Source organism: Sylvia atricapilla, chromosome Z (genome assembly GCF_009819655.1).
Source record: "Sylvia atricapilla isolate bSylAtr1 chromosome Z, bSylAtr1.pri, whole genome shotgun sequence".
In the NCBI taxonomy this organism is placed as follows: domain Eukaryota; kingdom Metazoa; phylum Chordata; class Aves; order Passeriformes; family Sylviidae; genus Sylvia; species Sylvia atricapilla.
This window is the reverse complement of record NC_089174.1, coordinates 57,422,333-57,429,881: the sequence shown is the minus strand read 5'-3', so window position 1 is coordinate 57,429,881 and position 7,549 is coordinate 57,422,333.

Below are 7,549 nucleotides of genomic sequence, written 5' to 3'. Positions count from 1 at the left end.
TAAAACAAACCACATAAAAGTAATTTTTAATATCAATAAAATACTAAAACACAATCTAAATTGGATCCAAGCACATCAAATTATTACAATTAAAAAATCCACTTCTATTTTAACAAAAATAAATGATTGCTGCATCTTTTTTCGAGTCTTTTGTTTGTTATCTTGCACATGCCTTGCAGGCATCCAGTGGTTTCCACATCTCTGCTTCTGAATCCAGAGAACCTATAACTTTGATTTATCTGTTGTCATGACTGCAACTGTGACCAGAGGGTTACTGACACCTCTGGCGTTTCTCCCTCTGCTCGATGAGGAGTGGGCCTTGGAACTCTTGTGGGGCCCGTGTGTTTTTCTCTTTCTCTCTGGGACCACTATTTGCTCTGGAGACTGAAGCTGGAATTCTCCCATCCTCCGATGCTTGTGGTGGGGGAGGGAACATTGACCGCTGCCGCCATAGCGTGCTGTGACCTAGCTGGCCGCGCCAAGCCGCATCAGCTGCCCATGTTCCGTGCACCGCCATCCTGACCTCATGCACAAAAGGCAGATCGGGAGGCGACGGACCACTGCCACCACTGCGTGAGCTGCAGCCACCGCTTCCCCCTCCCCCATGCATTCCACAGCTTCCTCGCTGTCCAGAGAAGGAGGGGGCCATGCCACCTCGCTCCGGTCTCTGCCTCGCACTCCGCAATCCTGTGTCATCCTTGGTGCCAGCCCCCTTTTCACTCTCAGCTCCGCCTGACTTCTCGTCTTTCACTGTGCTCTCTGGCGGCCATGCCACTTCCTAATAGGTCTCAGTCTGTCTCTGAGCTGGTGGAGGAACTGCCGCTCCTAGAGCCACGAGGTCTATTCAGTCTGGCAGAGTGTGGCAGGCAGGTGCCATTATGTTTTTCCCAGGGCAGGGATTTACAAAGACTAAAAATTTTCATGACCTTGGAGGATTTTTACATCCCTCTGCTCTTGTCCCCTGTCCCATTAAAAACCTGAATGGCGGTCTCGGCAGCCTTTGTTTTCAGCCAAGACAGTCCACAAGGTTAATTAAGCCCTCTTTCCAAACCGTGCCAAGCTCCCAAGCCGTTTTCCTGTCTTTTCCGCCTCCAAATGATACAGTTTTACAGCATTTCTCCTATTTTTTCCACTCTGTCTCACTAAACATGAGCGATGGTCTGGTTGATTTTCCTCTTTTGTTAGCCCATAGGGCTAGTCATGGTCCTTAATCTTTTCACCTCTCTTAGAGAGAATATTCAAGAGGAGCCACATCACTGTCTGAAATTTTCTATCCATATCTTTTCCTTTCTGTTACTTTGTTTCACAACTTCCGCTTACCGCAGTTTACCTCTCCGCCAAAGCAAGCCACCTCAGCTGCACTTTTCACACCGGGTAGTCCCCCCTTCAGCCTCCTGCTCCCACACTTGCTTCCCCTGCTGCTTTCGGTCCCTTGCCAAGTTAAGTCCAGAAACAAAGACGGAGTCTTCCCACATTAAGGCGATACAATCCCGCAACCGGGTACTTATTTTCCTGCGTTTAGGCGACTTAAATTGTCTGTGTCCAAAGCGTTCTGGAAATTACTATTCCGCATCGAAGTGTTGGCCCATGTCCAGGCACTCAATTGCCCACATTCGGGCACCGCATTGAAGCGTCCCGCATTGAAGCATTGAATCCCTGTTCAGGAACCACTATGTTCCAAGGGACTCTAATTAATAGGAGGCTGGACACAGCAATGACATGTCCCAGCCGCTTCAGCCACCATGACATTCTCCCCGTTATTGTTTACCAACAGTGAGTTACATAGATTCACAACATAGTTTACAGTTACAAGGTATACAAAGAATGCAAGCAAGCCTTATTTATCTTAGTCTTAAGGTGGCTAAGTTGTCAATATTATAAAACTACATTTAGAAACCTACTATCCCCTGGGACACCTTAAGTGAATTCCTAGTGAATTTTACTGCGCCACTGTGGCCTGCAGGCCCTGTGGGCCCTGGAAGCCCACAGGCCTTGCAGGCCAAAGGGCCCAGTCTGGAATTGCTCAACCTCCAATAAGTCATGTCCTCGCTCTCTAAGAACTCTAAGAAATTCTGCAATACCTCAGCCCTTCAAAAGGCTGTGCTAGCACTTTCTAGAGATAAGGGTAAAGAAAGAGCAGAGATTGGTTAGGATTTTTTTTGCCTTTGTCCAGCTGTAGCTAAAACCCAAGTTCATCCACAGCATATAAGAAGAATATGATGAATAGATGGAAAATTTTATAAAATCTTACTGTGTTTAAGATCACAGAACAGATGTGGATCTCAGATCTCTAGCAGGTTCACTGCACTAGTGGAATCCAAAGAACAGAGGTTTTTCTGTGTGATCATTTTGTAAATCAAGGGCAGACTCTATGTATGTTATAAAAAGCTTAATCCCTGAATTCTCTCCCACCCCCTAACCTTGACTTTCCTTTACCTATTTCTGTGATTTTTTTTTTCAATTTGTGCTTACAGTTAGTTTTATTAAGGAGCTTCTGCTTCATCTTACTTTTCTGTTCCAAACATCTGGCAGCTTTTTTATTCTGTTTGGCTTTTTCACCTCTTAAACAGTGGTGAATCATTTTCTCAGCCTTTCATTTGCCTTTTCTTCAAAGTGTTTTGAGATTTTTCAGAATTCTTTTCTGTGAAGACTATTTCCCCATTTCAATTCTATTTTTGAGTATCAGTTCAGTCTCTCTTCTTCTACCTTTCAGTTTTTTATCCTCAGTCTCACTGTATGTGGAATTAAAATGCCTTTCTAGAGATTACCTGTTGTGAACAATGTGTCTACAGAGACTTAAAGTTACAGTCATTCCCTGGGTATGGAACTCTCATTAAGAAGTCATTTGGTCTTCAGCAGATCATTAAACACCCATACATACCAGCTATATAAACACATTGTATGTATAATGTGATTTAGTATTGCATATTTGAAAATTTCACAGCTAAATATGCATGACTGTATAAAGTTATCTCCAAAAGTGTCTTGTAGGAGACCAAATGTATCCCTGAGTAGTTTCATAGCAGTCACTGAAGTAACACAAAAGTGAAATCTGGCAGAGAGTGTTCTAGTAGACATCAAAGATCCATAAGAGATCTAAATTTGTGAAGAACAATGTGTGTTAAAAATAAAAATTAATTGCATGCATAGCTGGCTACTGTTTTTCCTAATTATATAATTTGATTTTTTATTATTATTTTTTATTTTTACCTTTACTTAGTAGGATGTTCCACTCACAAAGTTATACATACAATGCCTGACAAGTTGTATTTGATACAGACAGTGCCATGAATCAATTTACTTAAACATTTAATCATTAGACCAACTTTCACTACAAAAGAAAAAAAAAAAAAGCATGAAAATCTAAGTGTATTTCTATGCACTCACAATAAATTTCCAAATGAAAAACGTATCATCTCTTCAGTTACAATATTATAGGTTCAAATTATGACCCTTTTCTTCCACCAATTTAATTGAGAAGGCAATTAATCTTTGTAATTTTTTCCCATTTCTTTTGTTCTATGTAAGATCACAAAAAGTTTGATAACTTCGGTAAAGCCACAAGCAACTCACTTCTTAATATAGAAAATGTCCTCTAATAGCTAAAGCACAATAGAAAAAAAAAATCCTACTAGTAATGAAAATGTAGCAAGTCAGCTCACTGTATTTAAAGCTCCAAAGTTTGAATTTGACCTGCTTATTGGTATCCAAGTGAGTAATGGAGGAGTTTTAGTTGGAAATACTCTTGGAAAGCATTCAACTCAGTTTTGGCAGCAAGAATTTCACTGCAGTTTTGGGAGAATTTCACCTTCTTGGAGTGTGCAACTTGCTGGCATTAACCCAGAAGTAATCTGCCAAAGTCACATAATCTAGTTCTTAAACATGTTCAATGATCATTTTGGGAAGAGTCACTAAACGGACACACAGAATCTCTTCTATTTTGCATGTAGTGTCTTATCTTTGGCCTCAAATGCAGAACGTCAAATTCTTAAGAAGGACTTTTCAACCAAGGAAATATTTTTCAAAAATATGACACAGACACAACAGCATTTGGAGTTGAACTTAAAATTTACTCACTGCTGACTCTCTCACTGGAATTAACCTGGTCAGAAACAACTTCTGAAAAGAATTCTATCTCTTGTGTAATTATTTTTTGACACAGTTATACCAAACTCCATTTACTTTTATTTCCTAGAAACTCTATGAAAACTTTTTTTGATTGGATTTAATTGACTCAGCCACAGAATCATAGGATCATAGAATGCTTTTGGTTAGAAGGGACCTTGAAGTTCATCCAGTTACAACGCCTGTGCAGTGGTCTGGAGCATCTTCCAGTAGAAGGATCATAGAACCACATTGTGGCTGAGGCTAGCTAGCACCTCTAGGGAGACCCCAGTCCTACCTCTGCTTATTAGAGACAGAGCAGAAAGCCTCCAACAGAGACAGCTGCAGCAGGTTGCTCAGGGGTATGTCCCGTAGGGTTTGATAATCTCCAAAGACGGAAACTCCACAGCCTTTGCGTGGTCTTCATCAGTGTTCAACTGTGATTGTTATTACAAACAAACAAATAAATAGATAAATAAACAACTTATGTTTAAGCAGAGTTTACTGTGTTTCAGTTCAGTTTGTACTCATCACTTCACATCCTGTCATGGAGCACAACTGAGGAGAGTCTGTCTCCATCTCCTTTAATCACACATAGATTAGTGTCTCTGGAGTCTTCCTTAGGGTAAAGAGTTGCAGAAGTCTCAACCTATTTTCATATGGCAGATGCATCAGTACTTTAAATTTTTAGTGACCTTTCACTGTAACTTCCACAGTATGTCTCTTTCTTGTATGGGAAAGTCCAGCACTGGACCCAGCATTCCAGGGAGGCTCTCACCAGTGTTGAGTGGAGAGAAAGGATCAAGGATCACATCACTTGGTCTGTTTGTAACATTTTTTATAATGGAGCTCCAGATACTTTTGGGTTTCTATGGGAACGGCACACTGATGACTCATGGTCAGACTAGTGTCTACCAGGACCCCCTGTACCCCTTCTGCAGAGCTACTTTCCAGCTGGATGACTCCCAGTCTTTGCTGGTGAATGGAATTGTTCCTTACTAGATACAGACTTTGCTTTCCACTCATTTAAATTCCTGGAGTTCCTTGAATCGCACTTCTCCAGTGTGTCCAGGTCCCTCTGAATGGCAGCAAGGACAGCTCATGAACTACCCAGTCCCCCTGGTTTTGTATCTTCAGCAAATTTGCTGAGTGTGCACTCCGTCCCATCCTTAAGGTCATTAAAACAGATGTTAAGCACTATTGGACAAACTACTGACTCCTGGAGTAAATCTCTGGTGATTATCTTCCACCTGGAGTTTGTGCTGCTTTTACATCACTTTATCTAGTAAAGAGATTTTGACAGCCTTCAATCCACCTCACTGTACATTTACCTAGCCTATACCTCCTCAGCTTTCTCAGCATTTTCTGTGATAGTGGCAAAACCCTTGTTAAATCAAGCTTAATAGCATCTACTTTTTTGCCGCTCCCTCCCCCCATCCAAAAAGCCCTTTTAATCATTGTAGAAGACTACAAGAATAGTCAGATGTGATGTCACTTTATATATCCATATTGATTTATTCAAATACCTTGCTTGTCCTCAATATGCTTTGAAATAATTTTCAGAATTTCTAGTCCACAGTGTCCTGGGGTGACTTTATGATGCTCATATCCCCAGTTGTCTGTTCTGTTTATGCTGGTTATTAAGTTCTGTACCTTTATGGCTGGTTCTGAGAGCGAAGGTGAGGACAAGAAGCGTGCAGTTTGTGTTCAGGAACTGCACTTGCTCCTCTGCATCCTTCTCATGGACTGTGTTGTCTGCAGCACGGGCAGACAACAGGACAGACATCTCCTGTGCTTTTTGTGGGTTTAGCTAGCTGAGGTAGAGAGTTTCCCTGGATTGTGTTTTTTATCTTTACTTGGAACTGTTCAAACCTGCTCTGGACTGAAAACCCGGAAAAACACCAGAGCTCACACCTGTGGCCCACTGGGGCCCAGGACGCAGCCTTTTCTGGCAGGAGGGACTGATAAGAGACTGAGTGAGCCAAGGTATGTCCCATGAAAAGGACTTTCTGAATTTCCCATCTCTTCAGAACAGCAAGAGGATTTATTGTTTAATATTATTCATTTTTTTAATGCTTGTGAATACTTTGCTTGTTGAATACTTTGGTTTTTGAATAAACAGGTTTTTTCACTTTTCTCTAAGGAAATCTTTTCCCAAACCAGTAGTGGGAGAGGCTTCTTGAATTTGCCTTCTAGAGGGTTTCAGAGGTTTCCTCCCAGGATTTGCCCTAAACCAGGACACCCAGGGATTAAGGTCAGGCTGAGCAGCGCTTCTCCAGATACTCCTTCTTTCCCTTCTTGAAGACAGGAGTGATATTTACTTTATTCTAGTCATCAGGGATGGCTGGAATCACATCACCATGACCTTGCAGAGACAACCAAGAGTCATTTCACTGTGACCTGGCCCAGCTCTCTCAGCACTCACAGGTATATTTTGTGAGGTTTCAGAACCTATGTATGCCCAATTCACCCAATACTCTACTCTACCCTGATTTCCCCAAGTAAGAGTAAGGTGGTTTTTTGTTGTTGTTGTTGTTGTTGTTGTTGTTTTGTTTGTTGGTTTGGTTTGTTTTGTGGTTTTTTTTGTTTGTTTTTTTGGGTTTTTTTTGTTGTTGTTGTTTTTTGTTGTTGTTGTTGTTTTTTCTGTAGATTCAGGTTTGTTGGTTTAAAGTGACTGTTGCTTAAACTTTAAAACAATTTTCAGAAGGGATTTGGTCAAATGACTCATGAAATTTAGTATTCACCAAGACACAACACCCCTGCATCACTACTTGAAAAATTGATACTAAAACTTAATAATACTACTTTTTAATTTTTGGACAGAAAAGTTAAAAAAAAATTTGTGGGAAGAGTAGGAAGAGACAGATTGGCTGAATGTTAAAAGTTCTAAGAAAACTAGTAGCCTAAAAAGTCCTTCATGTGGAGGTAAACAGTTTAAATCACTGACACCAGAATGCAGTATTGAAGAAATTTGTATCAGTAACCTTTATGAAATGGACTTTTTCTCAGATCTCCAAGATAAGGAGAAAAACTTTTAAATATCCAAGCTGGATCCCAAACAAGACTGTACAAAAACTATAATTTTTGAAAGCTGTATCTCCAGGAGCAGGTCAATACAGAGTCATGGATGTGTGTTTATCTGGCTCCCATCCACCCTAGATGAACTTACTTGGGAAAAAGAAGACAGTAGATACTGTCATAAAAATATCATCTTCTACCAATACTAAGATTTTTTATACAGAAACAAGGGCTTACTAAAAAAAAAAAAAAAAAAAAAAAAAAAAAAAAACACCAAAAAAAACCAAACCAAACCAAAACAAAACCAAAAAAAAACCAAAAAAAAAACCACAAGCATCTTTTAAATATAAGAAATTGCTACAGAAAAGGTAAAAAATGAATACCCCAAGCTTGAAGAGTATGAAAAAAACCTATCCCAAAAAAGAAC